Source organism: Schistocerca cancellata, chromosome 4 (genome assembly GCF_023864275.1).
Source record: "Schistocerca cancellata isolate TAMUIC-IGC-003103 chromosome 4, iqSchCanc2.1, whole genome shotgun sequence".
Taxonomy (NCBI): domain Eukaryota; kingdom Metazoa; phylum Arthropoda; class Insecta; order Orthoptera; family Acrididae; genus Schistocerca; species Schistocerca cancellata.
Genome location: NC_064629.1, coordinates 544,408,366 through 544,427,317, shown reverse-complemented (window position 1 = coordinate 544,427,317; position 18,952 = coordinate 544,408,366).

The window sequence follows — 18,952 nt, the reverse complement described above, 5'->3', positions numbered from 1 at the left end:
GCCTCAGAAAGTTTGAGCATTGCTTGTACCTGCCCCTAGGGGCAATATTAGTGATTTCTTGAATTATGTTGATAAAGTAGACAGGGTGAAGCCCTCAGTGGAAGATTGTAGGAGGAATTTTGATGACAATAATCAATCAGGGAGATAATTTTTGGTAAATAGCATGAACAGGACTAATTACAGTAGAAATCCAAGGAATAGTTGGGTAGAGGATAGCCAGAATGTGCACAGAAATGTTAGGTGAAATTCTAGCAAAAGAAATGGAGGAGATGATTTTAATTCTGGATCAAACCATTTAAACTAGCTAATGCTCCAGTTTTGGTTCGCACTCAAGCAGGTAGTGATGAAGAGCCACTTGTATATAAATGTGCTGTAATCACAGGTAAGGGTTATGTAAATGATAGTGATAAGATGACTACAAGCAAGTCAAACTCTTCTACTATCCTACCTGTAGTTTACAAGTGAATCAGAAACATTTTATCTTCTACTTTCATGTGATTTTGTACAGCAGGATACTACTTAAGTATAGAAATATTTTAGAAAAAGTTTTTCCAGTGATATATAAATAAATGTGGTGTTAGCAGCTATAAGTAACAGAGTCATAAGAGGATGGAAGAAAGTAAACTGGTACCATGATTAAAGAATTTCAGTCAAACAAAGAGGTAAGGCAAACAGAAAATAAAAGGTGTCAGCATATGTGGAATATAATTAACATGTGAAGTAATCAGCTCATTGGTGCAGCAGCAGAGGCAATATGCAGCAAAAATCATCTTGAATAATAGCTCTTAATATTAATTGTGATAGAACAGAAGTTTTTGTGTTCAGTGCAATCAGTATATGGAGGTAACTATCGGTCTGTGTCATGGTACAGCCTTTTCAAAGAGTACAGAATTACAACTTTAAACATAGATGCCTGGAGTAATGTGAGGAAAGAATAAGCAAGGTTTGTATGTATATCACCCTTCAGGCTAGAGTCTTAAGCAATTTGATGGAATACACTGAAATAATAGTTTTTCTAAGTGAAAATTTTGTCTGATCAGTAATGAGAGTCAAGTTTGCCTTAGCATAAGGATTTTTTACTGTGGAGTGTTTTTCAGTAGAGTCAATTTTGCACTGAATAAGCAGAGCAGGTGTTTATTTATTAGTTAATGAAGTGATAAGGAAATAATAAAATAATGAACAATGTTAGGTCCTAATAGTTAGGGAGCCTGTCTCTGCAGTAGGGATACTTTTTGGGAATTCACTCTACAACTTAACAAGGTAAGAAGTGTAAGTAAAATAATGGAGCTGACAGACATGATTAATGAAAAAGGTAACTGTATACAAACAAATGAGGTGTAACTGTACAGAGGATCTATTTTTGAACTAGGCAACATTGGGTACTGTGTATATTGTGCAATTCATGACAATGCAGCTGGGAATGAGAGCTCAACAGAAAGAGCAATATTTTAGTGAGGTACATGTCATATAATGCTGCATCATTGGACCTATACATTATCTGAAAAACTTCTATTTATGTTCTGAGGAATTATGAGCATAAAGTCATAATACTCAAATGAAGAACAGTAAGCTTGACGATTAACTGATAACTGTGGTGCGAGAGAGATGTGAATATTATTCAGATAGGTCAACCATTTGGTATCACTTTCTGATTTTGTGATGACTTAAATTTTCTGGTTGAATGAGAGTAGTGCTCAGAGTGGAGTAAAGAAGTGGGGCAATGATCTGGTACAACTTCCATCCCAGTAATTTTAATTTGAATAGTAATTAAGTTACGTGATAGTGACTCTATTTCTTTTTCATAATGTAATGATTAGTAAATCTATGCTACTGCACATCTTGAGTTTTTGCTATTTTGCAAATGGAAAACATCTAAATCTTTCAAGTTTAACCTGTTTCAGACAGTTATGACTTAGAATAACATATTGTAGCATAATGTGCACTTGATTTTAAATTTTTTCTAATCCACACCTTTCATACTTTAGTCAATTTTATGGCTTATTATTGTGAGATTATCAGAACTGTGTAATGTATTTATTTATGATGTAATCATATCATTTGCCATTTGTGTTAAACATTTTTTCTTAAACTTAAGCTAGAAGTAAAAGTAAGTGTACTAAAGTAGGGAATTTTTTCTGATTTTTTTCCTGTACTGTGGGGGAGGGGAACCACCTCCAATGGAACTGATAGCAGTGCATTTCCTTACCAACTGCCACTTGGACCTGTTGAAGGTGCACGTCGACAACTTGGTGAGAAAGTGTGTTAAAGCTCATTAAATGTGCGAAAGTGCTTGTGAAAAATACTAAACATTGACCAAGTGAAATTTTCTGTCAAAAAATGTGAACTGCAATGTGCAGTGTAATTTAACTTTTTGCAACCTATGAGGATTCATTATTTAAAGCAAGACAGGACTTGTATAAAGTGATATTTATCTTTGAATGCAATCCTTGCTTACCCAAAAAGGACATCACTTATGATGAAGATGCATAATTTTTATTAAAAGTATAACTTGTACATATTTTGCGTAAATGTACAATATGCTGTATTTTGTGTAGGGATTTTTCATATGGCCAGTTCATATAAATAGGAATTTGAAACACATATCTACTTTAGTTTTGATTAGATTTTGTATGTAATTTTTTTTCTGTGTAGATTTTTAACCCACTGTCTATGGTCACTTGTGGTCATTGAATTGCCGAGTTAGCTATTTGCAATAACTATCTGGTCAGTCCAATGAGGGGGTGATGTGATGAAGCAAGCTGGAATATTTTTACTTCCCCTCTTGTTTTGCCGTCTGCCTCTTTAAAATTCATTTTATTTCACATTTAACTAATTACTATTAACATATGTGAGTATAATCTGCATTTTCATAAAAGTGAAAGGTTGGCCTTAGTTTTAAAGAATATAATGCCAGATCTAATTTTGTGCTTAGTTTTATGTATGTAATTGATTTTCTAATTTATTTTGACTATTCCTACTTAATATTTTCATTATAGGGTGAAATCAGTAATTGTTTCGCAACTTAAATTCCTTTGTTGACATATAAACAGATATAAATTCTGTACTAATTATAAACATTTGAAGGATCAACTAATAATATTATTAATGGATATATTTGGCTCTATTTGAAAATGTATTGGCAAAGCCAGCCCTTAATTAATTCCAAAGTAATTAACAGTTTTGTCAAAAGTATTGTTTGCGTAACTATATTAGTTAATTTCATGATTTAAACAAATAATTTGGCTTAACCCTTCTGGATGAAACTGTTAAAAAGAACAAATTTTTCGAAGTATTCAGTTAATTTAATGAGTTAAGTTTTAATTGTAATTTCTGTAAAATTAACTTCGAACAATGTGTAGTTTCAGTACCTATTATTGTGAGGATATATAAGGGGCCGATTTTTGGTTCTGATACAGTCAGTCCATGGCAGAGTTTCAGACGAGAAACCTGTGTTGGTTAGATCAACAACAATGCATCAACTTGACTGTGAAATAAGTGTAACACAATTAGGCCATGTGTTAAAACAATGACAGTGTCTGTTTCCATACATACCTTTTTATTCTTCAAGAAATGTGAACCATGTGGTTAGGCTTTTACTGCTCATAGATGTTCAACAGCAAACTATTGTAGCAGTTTGGGGATGTTTGCCTGAAACCTATTAATGAGACTTATCAAAAGATAAACAATAGTGCACTGGCCATGTTATTATTGTGTATTATTGGGGGGGGGGGGGGGGCTGTGAACAGTGAAAGTAAACATCTGTGAAATGCAAATGTGAATGTATGTGTTTGACTTGGCAGATGAGTTGCACTTAGATGTACTGTGCCTCCAAGAACCATATCCGAAGGCAGGAAAGATCCACAGTATGCCAATAACTGCCCAGATAGTCACACAAGGGTAATATTGCATGGTAGTGATTATAGTACTTAGCAATTCCATAACAGTGACAAAAATATCACAATACTGTTCAGAGCACGTAATCTGTATGGAAATGTAACTGGTAGGGAGAGCTGCATCTTGGCTCCCATGTACTTGCAATTTAGTGCTGAGATTAACAAATATCTGCTAACACTAAATGATATTTGTCACCTAAGACAAACTAAGCCTCTTGTGTACTCCATTGATGCAAATGTGTGGTCAGTATTATGGCATAGCTGCCTAAATGATGACTGTGGGAGACAACTAGAAGTTGTCATTATGAAAATAAACCTTCAAGTACTGAAAGCACCTCACAATCCACCAAACTATGAAGGGAGGGTCAGAGCAATCTCAAATATTGATATCACTTTAGTAAATATGGCAGCAGCATGTTGTGCGAAAGGCTGGAAGGTTGAGAGTGAAATGACATTGAGTGGCCACTATATCATACACTAGACCATTGCTGGAAGGGAAATCCAAAATGCATAAGTGTGCATACGTTCCAAAAATAAGATCAAGGACACTCACTGGGAAGAACAAAGAATGGTGTTGCAGTGTCCACGAAGTCCCTAACTGGGTAATAATGTAGATGTCAAAGTGCAAGAATGGACACTGACTATACATAAACAAATGGAGGTATCAATACATGTCAGCAGAGGTCATTCTAAACCTGTACCTTGCATCTGGACCAAGATGTTGCAGAAATTAAGATGTGAAATGAGAAGAGCAAGGAAGATACACAAGAGCAGCATGGCCCAAGAAGAAAGATTCCAAAGGTTGCATAGATACAGGTATGTTAAACAATAAATGATGGTTATAGAAAACAAAAATGGAATGATGAAAGCAACTTGTGGAGGCTAGCATGGAAACCAATCCCTGGTGTGTACCATATAAAACAGTTTGCAAGAAAATATGATCACCAACAGTCTTACTGATGCTCAAAAGGAATGATGGGATGGTAACAGAAAATTGGGAACAGTCAGCTGCCTTGCTAATGGAACCACTACTTGCTGACAATGGAGAAGAGGACGAGACAGATGATCATTGTAGGCTACAGAAAATGTTATGGGAAGACTCTGGATACAATAAACTTGTGCTCCCCTAACACAAGAAGAATTTACACAAATAATTATAAGACTGAGAAAGAAAAAATCTCCTGGGCTGGACGGGATCTCTGCCAAAGTAATACAAGCATTACGTGACCAATTAAGCAGTTACTTGTGGGAACTGTACAATGAGTGTCTCTTGCAAGGAAGAGTCCCTTCACCATGGAAGAACACTGAAGTGGTAATAGTTAGTAAAGGGCAAGATAGGGAGTCAGTGATACCCAAAGCCTACAGACCAATTTGTCCTTTAAACATTCTCAACAAGATATCTAAAAAACTGTTATGCAAAAGATTACAAGATCACAGACCGCTACATGAGATGAACCCTCACCAGTACAGGTTTAGAAGAGGCAAGTCAACCAAAGATGCAATTAACAAGGTGATTCTGCTAGTGACAGATACTTATTCTACATATGCTCTACCAATGGGGAATGATGTTGCTGGTGCTTTCGATTACTGATGGTGGCTGTCTTTTTTTATTCACCTAAGGGATCTGGAGTGTCCAGAAGTGCTGTACAGCTACCTGGTAGATTATTGTCATATGTTGACATGCTTCTTTAACATGCCCAGAAAAGAAAATAATAAAGACAATAACAAAAGGCTCTTTGCAGCGATCAGTGTGTGGTCTGGAGTTTTGGGATGTAGTGCTTGAGCCCATATTGCAGAAGTTACGTGACAGCAGTAACATAAGCAAACTGTTGATATTTGCAGATGACATGCTTTTTGTTGTAAGTAGTAACTGGGAGAAGAATTGTAGAAGACAAGTGTAATATGGCTCTCCATGAACTTGAGGGCTGGTGTCCAAGTGTTAAATTGTCACTAGCACCTCACAGAACAACATAATAATTAGGAGGAGCACAGTAACAAAATATCTAGGTGTTCTTCTGGATGAATGTAGTAACTTTGCACACCATGATGAACAAAATTATATCCATTGCAAACAGGCAATTTTAGCTTCCCCTGAAAACAATCAGAGTATACCACCAGTCTATAATAGGTTTAGTCATGGGATATAGTGTGAGTGTTTGGGCTCATAGAATGTAGCCAGTGTTGTGGATTGGCAAGAGAGCCAACCCACTATGAGAGGAAGCCGAAAGGCACGCGTTTTAGCTCACACAGGCTGGCGTGAGGTCTGGAACAGGTCAAGGAAATGGGACTAGCAAAAAAAGGACTTAGCTGTGGAACACTTAACTTTAATCCATAAATGGTGAACATTGCTCTTGACGGTACATATTTTACAGCATCAATAGTAACTGGTAATGGCGCCTTGCTAGGTCTTAGCAAATGACGTAGCTGAAGGCTATGCTAAATATCGTCTACATCTACATCTACATCTACATCTACATTTATACTCCGCAAGCCACACAACGGTGTGTGGCGGAGGGCACTTTACATGCCACTGTCATTACCTCCCTTTCCTGTTCCAGTCGCGTATGGTTCGCGAGAAGAACAATTGTCTGAAAGCCTCCGTGCGCGCTCTAATCTCTCTAATTTTACATTCGTGATCTCCTCGGGAGGTATAAGTAGGGGGAAGCAATATATTCAATACCTCATCCAGAAACACACCCTCTCGAAACCTGGACAGCAAGCTACACCACGATGCAGAGCGCCTCTCTTGCAGAGTCTGCCACTTGAGTTTGTTAAACATCTCCGTAACACTATCACGGTTACCAAATAACCCTGTGGTGAAACGCGCCGCTCTTCTTTGGATCTTCTCTATCTCCTCCGTCAACCTGATCTGGTACGGATCCCACACTGATGAGCAATACTCAAGTACAGGTCGAACGAGTGTTTTGTAAGCCACCTCCTTTGTTGATGGACTACATTTTCTAAGGACTCTCCCAATGAATCTCAACCTGGTACCCGTGTTACCAACAATTAATTTTGTATGATCATTCCACTTCAAATCGTTCCGCACGCATACTCCCAGATATTTTACAGAAGTAACTGCTACCAGTGTTCGTTCCGCTATCATATAATCATACAATAAAGGATCCTTCTTTCTATGTATTCGCAATACATTACATTTGTCTATGTTAAGGGTCAGTTGCCACTCCCTGCACCAAGTGCCTATCCGCTGCAGATCTTCCTGCATTTCGCTACAATTTTCTAATGCTGCAACTTCTCTGTATACTACAGCATCATCCGTGAAAAGCCGCATGGAACTTCCGACACTATCTACTAGGTCATTTATATATATTGTGAAAAGCAATGGTCCCATAACACTCCCTTGTGGCACGCCAGAGGTTACTTTAACGTCTGTAGACGTCTTTCCATTGATAACAACATGCTGTGTTCAGTTTGCTAAAAACTCTTCAATCCAGCCACACAGCTGGTCTGATATTCCGTAGGCTCTTACTTTGTTTATCAGGCGACAGTGCAGTACTGTATCAAACACCTTCCAGAATTCAAGAAAAATAGCATCTACCTGGGAGCCTGTCTCGGCAAATGAGAGCGTATTTTGTCAGTGAACCATCGATAGCAAAGTCGGCTGTACAACTGGGATGAGTGCTAGGAAGTCTCTCTAGACCTGCTGTGTGGCGGCGCTCGGTCTGCAATCACTGATAGTGGCGACACGCGGGTCCGACGTATACTAACAGACCACGGCCGATTTAAAGGCTACCACCTAGCAAGTGTGGTGTCTGGCGGTGACACCACAGCCAGTGAAGCCAGCCTAAGTAGTGAGACGAGTTGAACAAGAAGTGCTACTAAGACTAACAGGCACCTACTGCACTATCCTGGATGATGCTTTGTTAGTAATGCTAGGAATATGTCCACTGGACATGGAAATTAGGAAAAGGAGAGTCTTTTACTGGTTAAAGAAAGACAATCAAATGGAAGTACAAAGGGCGCTTGGAACTGATGCCAGTTCGAAAAAGGCAATTATAGATAGCTTATTACAACTGTGACAAAATGAATGGGTCACTTCAGATACAGGCAGGAGAACATACAAATTTCTCCCTGACATCAGGAAGAGATTAAACATGAGATTTCTTAGCCTATTGAGTGGATTGATTCATTACCTGACTGGCCATGGCCCTTATGCTACATACCTATGCAAAATTGGAAGACAGATGAATGATAGCTGCACCCGTGCAGTGTGGACACACCAGAACACATGTTGTGGAACTGCACACTCTCATAAAGATGCAGCGAGTAATGGACATCAGTTATTAAGGATGTTGGATCCCAAAGCAGCACTAAGGGGCAAGATGTCCTGGTGCATCTTGGTTGATACTACAGCCACAGGATTCAGGAATGCCAAGTAAAACTTCATGAGACCTTCAACCATAAGTCATCATGCTGCCACCCAGGCTAGACAACATACTCTGTAGATGGAGAGAATGTAAGTGAGGTTGGTAACCAGTAGATGAAATACTGCCCAAAGATTCTACACTGTGTTGGTGCAACTGATCACAGAAGTGTGAACTTTAAGACATAACAGTGATGGGTGGAATTACTTGCTATAGTGGAAATATTGCTGATGTGCTGCCCGACGCCCAGACAATGGCTGCTAAGCATGGTAGTATGAGGGCAGGTCCAGTAGTGGAAACAGCCATCTACAAGTTGAATGCACCCAAAAAAAATGAACAAACAGAGAACAGATTCTTTCGTGCTTGTAGATCAGTATTTGGGTAATTAGTTAAGGATTTCATTGTAGTTTTGAGGTACCAAAAGTAGTTTTAGTTTTTCTTTCTTCTTTTCCAAAAAAAAAAAAAGGTATCAGAAACAAATACTTAATACATAATTTATTACTATCCAACAAACTGTGATCTGTGTGGTCCATTTTAGCTATCAGATAATACGCTGTAATTGTGAGTAATAAATAAATAAAAATGAAGTTCTCAACAAAGCACTGTGCAAGCTGGTGGCGGCCCCATAATGGCGTGGGTTGTGTTTACATGGAATGTGCTGGGTCCTCTGGAAGTTAGGCTACTTTGAGACCATTTGCGGACATTGCGTTCAAAAATAACAATGGAATTTTTATGGCTGACAATGTGCCATGTCACCAGGCCACAGTTGTTCATGATTGGAGAGAGAGAGAGAGAGAGAGAGAGAGAGAGAGAGAGAGAGAGAGAGAGAGAGAGTGTGTGTATATAATATACGAGGTGCAACAATAAAGTAATGAGACTGATTTTCTTTGCAAGATGTGGTAACCCTGCAGGCTTGTGTAGGCACAATATCTTTGACCTTGGTCTATAAACTGCATGTAGTCCAAGCAGCACATCGATGCAACTGCTCAGTCGTGAGTTCTGCTGTAATAAGTTAACACGTGTTTGTGTCTCTCATCACAGAAATGGAACTACATAATATTGCACAATGGTGTGCCATTTCTTTTTGCAATAAATTGGGTGAAAAGACGATGACAACTTACTGTAAGCTTCAGAAGGCGTTTGGAGAGGAGGTTACATCAAGAACTCAAGTTTTTCGTTGGCATAAAATGTTTAGTAAAGGCAGAACAAATGTTGAAGATGAGGACCACAGTGGACCATCATCAACCTCTTTGATTCCAAGGGAATGGTTCATAAAGAGTGGGTGCCTCCTGGACAAACAGTTAACCAATATTACTACAAAGAAATTTTAGAAAGACTTCATAAAAGAGTTCTTTGTGTCTGTGCTAACATTGCTGATAATTGGATTCTGCATCATGATAATGCGCCATCCCATACTGCTCTGTCAGTACAGCAATTTTTAACCTCAAAACAAATTTCAGTACTACCACAGCCACCTTATTGACCAGATATCATTCTGTGCGACTTTTTTCTATATCCAAGAGTCAAAACGGCGGTCAAGGGACACCATTTTCAAACAACACAAGATGTCCAAAAAGCTGTGATGAGGGTCTTGGAGGATATTACAGAAGATGAGTTCCACAAATGTTACCATCAATGGCAGAAGCACTGGAAAAAGCGTGTGGCAATCAGAAGGGAACTACTTTGAAGGAGACAACACTAAACTTGACTAAAACGGTACTTTATTGTCGCACCTCATATATATATATCAGAAATGTGAATAGGGAAAATGTGCTCAGACAAAAATTATGTACTGGAGGCAAGAAATTTAATTTTCAGTGTCAGTTCTGTAATTAGGAAGCCCACCTTTCTGCACTTTTATAGAAAAATTTTTTATGAATTTTAATACTCAAAACTAAGTATACAAATTTCAAGAAGATATTCTGTGACTTATAACAACTAACTAACTTCAATAGTTCATCATTTCCATGGTAGGAATAATAGGTGGAAAAAATCATTTAAAATCTAAATAATGAGCACTGGCTTCTGTATAGAAAATTAAACATTTGTAGACACTGTATTACTGATAATTAATGTTTATATTCACTTCTTCCATGAGATCAGAAAATACAACTATTTATAAACTTTCTTCTGTGTGTTGGAACACTTCACATTATTTCTTCAGTGGTATCTGCTTTCTAAATACAATGCAGTAACATATCACAGTCTGTATAATCTCCTCAAACGTTAACAGGCTTTGTAATACAAAATAACACTTCATCCAACATGCATCCGGCCACTGTTGCCAAGCGGTTCTAGGCACTACAGTCCGGAACTGCGCTGCTGCTACAGTCACAGGTTTGAATCCTGCCTCAGGCATGGATATGTGTGATGTCCTTAGGTTAGTTAGGTTTAAGTAGTTCTAAGTCTAGGGGACTGATGACCTCAGATGTTAAGTCCCATAGTGCTTAGAGCCATCCAACATGCAACTCAACCTAGTGCTATTAATAGTGGTTCAGCAATACATATGTGTCAAGTACTGTGCACTCAACTTCAACTTATTGCACCATAAACAATACTTAATTCATTTGAACTCTGCCAGCATTACCTCATACAAAATATAGTACCATCGTATAAACTGCATTTGTGAATATATGTTTACTGTTTAAAAAGAAGTTATACTTATTCTGTATTTTATCCCAGTGTTTGTTTTCTTTTTTATTTCCAACACTCCCCCAAATTATATTACGTTTAAATTATGTCAGACTTTCTCTAAAATAGCAATAATATTGGACTGCTATAGTTGGAGATGGGGCCCAATTGCACATCCTGCCTGGGGTACAATGTTAGCTCTGAGTGGTCCTGCCAAATACCAATTGCACTGTATTCATTTTAGTTGCTCATGTAGTTGTAGTAGTAGTAGTAGTAGTAGTAGTAGTAAAAGGAGCAGCAGCAGCAGCATGATCTTTATTCGTCTGTGATCACTTTTACAAGAGTATTGCTCATATTATGGTGCTACAATACAAGACCAAAATACATAATTAATATGTTTGTTGTGGTCTTCAGTCCTGAGACTGGTTTGATGCAGCTCACCATGATACTCTATCCTGTGCAAGCCTCTTCATCTCCCAGTGCCTACTACAGCCTAAATCCTTCTGAATCTGCTTAGTGTATTCATCTCTTGGTCTCCCTCTATGCTTTTTGCCCTCCAGTACTAAATTGGTGATCCCTTGATGCCTCAGAACATGTCCCACCAACCGATCCCTTCTTCTAGTCAAGTTGTGCCACAAGCTCCTCTTCTCCCCAATTCTATTCAATACCCTCTCATTAGTTATGTGATCTACCCATCTAATCTTCAGCATTCTTATGTAGCACCAAAGCTTCTATTCTCTTCTTGTCTAAACTATTTATCGTCTATGTTTCACTTCCATACATAGCTACACTCCATTCAAATACTTTCAGAAACGACTTCCTGGCACTTAAATCAATACTCGATGTTAACAAATTTCTCTTCTTCAGAAACGCTTTCCTTGCCATTGCCATTCTACATTTTATATCCTCTCTACTTCGACCATCATCAGTTATTTTGCTCCCCAAATAGCAAAACTCCTTTACTACTTTAAGTGTCTCATTTCCTAATCTAATTCCCACAGCATCACCCGACTTAATTCGACTACATTCCATTATCCTCATTTTGCTTTTGTTGATGTTCATCTTATATCCTCCTTTCAAGACACTGTCCATTCCATTCAACTGCTCTTCCAAGTCCTTTGCTGTCTCTGACAGAATTACAATGTCATCAGCGAACCTCAAAGTTTTTATTTCTTCTCCATGGATTTTAATACCTACTCCGAACTTTTCTTTCGTTTCCTTTACTGCTTGCTCAATATACAGATTGAATAGCATCGTGGAGAGGCTACAACCCTGTCTCACTCCCTTCCCAACCACTGCTTCCCTTTCATGTCCCTTGACTCTTATAACTGCCATCTGCTTTCTGTACAAATTGTAAATAGCCTGTATTTTACCCCTGCCACCTTCAGAATCTGAAAGAGACTATTCCAGTCAACATTGTCAAAAGCTTTCTCTAAGTCTACAAATGCTAGAAACGTAGGTTTGCCTTTCCTTAATCTTTCTTCTAAGATAAGTCGTAAGGTCAGTATTGCCTCACGTGTTCCAATATTTCTACGGAATCCAAACTGATCTTCCCCGATGTCGGCTTCTACCAGTTTTTCCATTCGTCTGTAAAGAATTCGCGTTAGTATTTTGCAGCTGTGACTTATTAAACTGATAGTTCAGTAATTTTCACATCTGTCAACACCTGCTTTCTTTGGGATTGGAATTATTATATTCTTCTTGAAGTCTGAGGGTATTTCACCTGTCTCATACATCTTACTCACCAGATGGTAGAGTTTTGTCAGGACTGGCTATCCCAAGGCTGTCAGTAGTTATAATGGAACGTTGTCTACTCCCGGGGCCTTGTTTTGACTTAGGTCTTTCAGTGCTCTGTCAAACTCTTCACGCAGTATCATATCTCCCATTTTATCTTCATCTACCTCCTCTTCCATTTCCATAATATTGTCCTCAAGAACATCGCCCCTGTATAGACCCTCTATATACTCTTTCCACCTTTCGGCTTTCCCTTCTTTGCTTAGAACTGGGTTTCCATCTGAGCTCTTGATATTCATGCAAGTGGTTCTCTTTTCTCCAAAGGTCTCTTTAATTTTCCTGTAGGCAGTATCTATCTTACCCCTAGTGAGATAAGCCTCTACATCTTTACATTTGTCCTCTAGCCATCCCTGCTTAGCCATTTTGCACTTCCTGTCGATCTCATTTTTGAGATGTTTGTATTCCTTTTTGCCTGCTTCATTTACTGCATTCTTATATTTTCTCCTTTCATCAATTAAATTCAATATTTCTTCTGTTACCCAAGGAGTTCTACTAGCCCTCATCTTTTTACCTACTTGATCCTCTGCTGCCTTCACTACTTCATCCCTCAGAGTTACCCATTCGTCTTCTACTGTACTTCTTTCCCCCATTGCTGTCAATTGTTCCCTTATGCTCTCCCTGAAACTCTGTACAACCTCTGGTTCTTTCAGTTTATCCAGGTCCCATCTCCTTAAATTCCCACCTTTTTGCAGTTTCTTCAGTTTTAATCTACAGTTCATAACCAATAGATTGTGGTCAGAGTCCACATCTGCCCCTGGAAATGTCTTACAATTTAAAATCTGGTTCCTAAATCTCTGTCTTACCATTATATAATCTATCTGAAACCTTTTAGTATCTCCAGGGTTCTTCCATGTATACAACCTTCTTTCATGATTCTTGAACCAAGTGTTAGCTATGATTAAGTTATGCTCTGTGCAAAATTCTACCAGGCGGCTTCCTCTTTCATTTCTTAGCCCCAATCCATATTCACCTACTATGTTTCCTTCTCTTCCTTCCAGTCACCCATGACTATTAAACTTTCATCTCCCTTCACTACCTGAATAATTTCTTTTATCTCATCATACATTTCATCAATTTCTTCATCATCTGCAGAGCTAGTTGGCATATAAACTTGTACTACTGTAGTAGGCATGGGCTTCGTGTCTATCTTGGCCACAATAATGCATTCACTATGCTGTTTGTAGTAGCTTACCCGCACTCCTATTTTTTTATTCATTATTAAACCTACTCCTGCATTACCTCTATTTGATTTTGTATTTATAACCCTGTATTCACCTGACCAAAAGTCTTGTTCCTCTTGCCACTGAACTTCACTAATTCCCACTATATCTAACTTCAACCTATTCATTTCCCTTTTTAAATTTTCTAACCTACCTGCCCGATTAAGGGATCTGACATTCCACGCTCCGATCTGTAGAACGCCAGTTTTCTTTCTCCTGATAACGACGTCCTCTTGAGTAATCCCCGCCCGGAGATCCGAATGGGGGACTATTTTACCTCCGGAATATTTTACCCACGAGGACGCCATCATCATTTAATCATACAGTAAAGCTGCATGCCCTCAGGAAAAATTACGGCTGTAGTTTCCCGTTGCTTTCAGCCGTTCATAGTACCAAAACAGCAAGTTTTTTGGTTAGTGTTACAGGGCCAAATCAGTCAATCATCCAGACTGTTGCCCCTGTAACTACTGAAAAGGCTGCTGTCCCTCTTCAGGAACCACACATTTGTCTGGCCTGTCAACAGATAACTCTCCGTTGTGGTTGCACCTACGGTACGGCTATCTGTATTGTTGAGGCACGCAAGCCTCAATGGCAAGATCCATGGTTCACTCATATACAAAGGCATTAACATACTCTCAGATCTAGTATGACAAGTGTAGAGTAGTTTGATAATGGCCTTGCACACTGTCTAACAAAGAGTGAGGCACCCAGCAGACATGGTCAGATGTCAATGTAACTTTGTACACATACACATCATTGATGGGTATGTATGTAAATAATTAGAGTTGTAATTGTCTATGACAGGCAGGACAGCCACCTGAGTGCATTAGTATTCTTCACATTTAGTGTTGTTACCAGGCCTGGTAGGGAATATAAGGAGCACAAACAGTATCAGTTGTTCAGTGAGCACTGCAAAGGACTTACAGATGCTGTGCACTCATGTGAGACAGCATTATCAGTGCCTGACAGAGTTTCAAAGGAGCCTCATTATGAATCACCATTTGGCCAACTGATAAAATTGTGCGATATCTAGATTTGTGTGGTACGATGTTGGACGGTATGGGAATACGCGGGCGGGCATACTCATTGTCAAGGTCCCGTTTGACCATTTCTGACAACCACAGGGAGGAATGCTGTTCTGTGCATCAAGTACAAGTTAACCCTTTCACAACCGTGACTGCAATCCATGAACAATTAATGGACTCTCTGAAAGATTTTGTGTCATCCTTCACCATTGGTCAGAGGCTAGCAGCAGCTAGATTAGGGTATCATGGTCCCTCGGGTAGACTCTCACTACCACCACAACACAAACGATTGTGTTTGGTGTGGCACCATGACTGGAAGGCGTGGACTGCTAATGAATGGCATCACATTGTGTTCAGTGACAAATCTTGGTTCTACACTACCCCAGATGACTGTCGTTGCTGAGTGTGGCAGAGACCTGGGGAGAGGTCCCATCCTTCCAATGTTTTGGAGTGCACAGCAGTGTTACTCCTGGTGTCACGGTGTGGGGAGCCATTGATTATGATTTCAAGTCACAGCTTGTAGTGATTGAAGTAACTCTGAGGGTACAACGGTATGCCATGGACAATCTGTATCCTCATGTGTTACTTTTCATGCAGTTGTATTTTGGTACCAGTTTTCAACAGGATAATACTGATCTGCATATGGCACATGGACAGCAATATCCTCAAATTTGTTGCCAGTAGAACATGTGCGGGATGAGCTCGGATGTCACCTCCATTCGAGTGCCACTATCCAGGATACCAAGGGTCTTGTAGACTAGCTTGCCTCAGGAGAGGATATAATGGCTTCATAACATCTTTCCCAACCAAATCAGTAAAATGCATCAAGGCCAAATGGGGATGCAGCTTCATATCAATAAGTGGGCTCATACTGCCAAGTTCTTTGTAACTTTGACTATGCCGCTAAACAAGCAACCCTATAGGGCACCATTAGTTTGTCTGACGTCACACACCCATGACCCCCACCTCCAAAAGCAAAAATCACTATACCAACTGCCAACAGAAATAAAATATTATGATTATATTAAAACCTTTAATGTATTACATTGTTTTTATTGTTTATAAGACATTGAAGTCTCAGCTATGAGACTGCTTTAGAATATACCTTCAAACCATGTCACAGATTTTTTCAGCATCAAAGAATATACTTCTGAGCTGCTGCTCACAAAGGAAAGCTTCAAGATGGAACAGGTTATCAAGTGAAATGGCTTACTTTCTGAACCTGTGTGGGGACAAACTGGTTAGTTTGAAAGACTGAAGAACATGTTGGAGCCCCCTATTCCCTATGCAGGTGGTAAGTGCCAAATTACAATAGCTTTTTTTTGGCAGTACTGTTTTTGCCTTACTTGAGGAGAGGAATCAAAACTACCTCCTTCCATGCATCGGGAGCAAACAAGATTGTAAAAGCTCAGGACCAGTTCTTTTGATCAATTATTCAGATGCAACAGCTTTCAATTGTGTTTCTTATCAGGTCTTGAAACCTTACTACTCACAAAATTTCTCTAGGAGAATGGGATGTTTTATATCTCTTCATTGATACAACATAGCTCCAACTGACCTTCCCCACAGCCTCCTATTGATATACTAGGTTGGTGCTCAAGTTCATAGCATTTCTTCATAGGTTAAATAAACATGAGAGATACACATAACACAGACTTCAGTCATCAATAATGTATTCTCCTTCAGTATTTATTACAGTCTGCCAATACTGGGGTAACTTTTCGATTCCACAACTGTAGAAATTATGTAGTTTTGAGATGAAGAACTCTCATCAAGCCATGTTCAGAATTCATTTTCACCCAGAGAGGAATTTCCTTGAGAGAGCAGAAAAGGTGAAAATCTGAGGTTGCAAGATCTAGTGAATAAGGTGGGTGTGGAATGACTTCCAAACCCAACTTTTGTATAGTGTTGTTTGCTTGTCTATCAGAATGCAGGTGAGCTTTATTGTGGAGTAGCATCATTTGACACAGTCTTCCTGGTCATTATTCTTGGATTGCACCTACAAGACCTCTTAGTTGTTGACAATAAATGTAAGCAGTGATGGTAACATCTTCGGTAAGCAATTCATAGTACATCGCACTGGTGCTGTTCCACCAGATGTATAACATTATCTTTTGTGGAAGCATGCAGGTCTTTGAACAGAAAACTGCTGTCTTGTTTGGGCTCAACCATTCTTTCTTTTCCTTATACTAACATAAAGGCATGTTTCCCATTGCCAGGATAGGAATGCTTGGTGTCGTTCATGAGCCAGCTGATGATGAGCAAGCAGAGTTGCACTATCACCACCAATGATTTTTGTGATTTTGGCTTAGAGCATGTGGTACCCATACATCTGATTTTTTGGACCTTCTCCACTGCATGTAAATGTTGCATGATGGTGGAATGATCACATTTGCCAATTCTCAAGTACTGTGACATGGATCATTGTGAGTTAATGCATTTAAACAATCTTCGTCAAACCCTGAAGGTCTTCCTGAATGTGGAGAGTCACTAATGTCAAAATGATCCTCCTTAAAATGAGAAAACCATTTTTTTTACAATGCTCTGCCCAGCTCTGTTATTCCCACATATGGTGCTAATGTTTCTGGCTTCCTCCACTGCTGTCATCCTTCTATTGAACTCAAACAGAAAATATGTCAGAAATGTCCTGATTTCTCCACTTGGCACTCCGTTTTATAGTGTCCACAACTTCACTCACTATCTCCAAATGACAATATGTAAACTCAAAAAGCAACAGTGAACTACAAATAAAAAATGATAGTCAATAAACAAACACACAGCAACCGGGAAGAAAAAAAAAAAAAAAAAAAAGAAAAAAAAAAACAAAAAACTACAGTCTTAAGCACCAACCTGCTATTAAATTAGGTTCGTTATTGTAGTAGTAGTAGTAGTAGTAGTAGTAGTAGTTATTGTTGTTGTTGGTGGCGGCAGTGGTGGTGGGGATTATTATTATTATTATTATTATTATTATTATTACTATTATTATTTATTATTTCTCTCCTGTCTCAGACTTTATGTCTGGTTAAAAATGGAAAGTGATGCGGACCTTGATCAAGCGTGACTTCCTTTTAACTGTACAGTATATGTTACATTGCATTTAGGAACTTTTGGGTAATTGAACATGTATCAATAATTACAGATTTCTGTAGTTGTATATATACCTTTGGATGCAGCTGTATTGCGTTGATGTACTGGTGGATATTGTGTGGTATGACTCCTGTAGTTGAAAGTATAATTCGTATGATATTATTATTATTCTTTCTTTCTTTCTTTTCTCAGATGTTATGTCTGGTCAAAAATGGAAAGTGACGCAGACCTTGATCAAGCGTGACTTCCTTTTAACTGTACGGTATATGTTATATTGCATTTAGGAACTTTCGGGTGATTGAACATGTATCAATAATTACGGATTTCTGTAGTTGTATATATAAGTTTGGATGTAGCTGTATTGCATTGATGTACTGGTGGATATTGTGTGGTATGACTCCTGTAGTTGATAGTGTAATTGGTATAATGCCAACTTTATCCTGATGTCACATGTCCTTGACTTCCTCAGCCAGTTGGATGTATTTTTCAATTTTTTCTCCTGTTTTCTTTTGTATATTTGTTGTATTGGGTATGGCTATTTCGACTAGTTGTGTTAATTTCTTCTTTTTATTGGTGAGTATGATGTCAGGTTTGTTATGTGGTGTTGTTTTATCTGTTATAATGGTTCTGTTCCAGTATAATTTGTATTCATCATTCTCCAGTACATTTTGTGGTGCATACTTGTTTGTGGGAACATGTTGTTTTATGAGTTTATGTTGTAAGGCAAGCTGTTGATGTATTATTTTTTCTACATTGTCATGTCTTCTGGGGTAGTCTGTATTTGCTAGTATTGTACATCCACTTGTGATGTGATCTACTGTTTCTATTTGTTGTTTGCAAAGTCTGCATTTATCTGTTGTGGTATTGGGATCTTTAATAATATGCTTGCTGTAATGTCTGGTGTTTATTGTTTGATC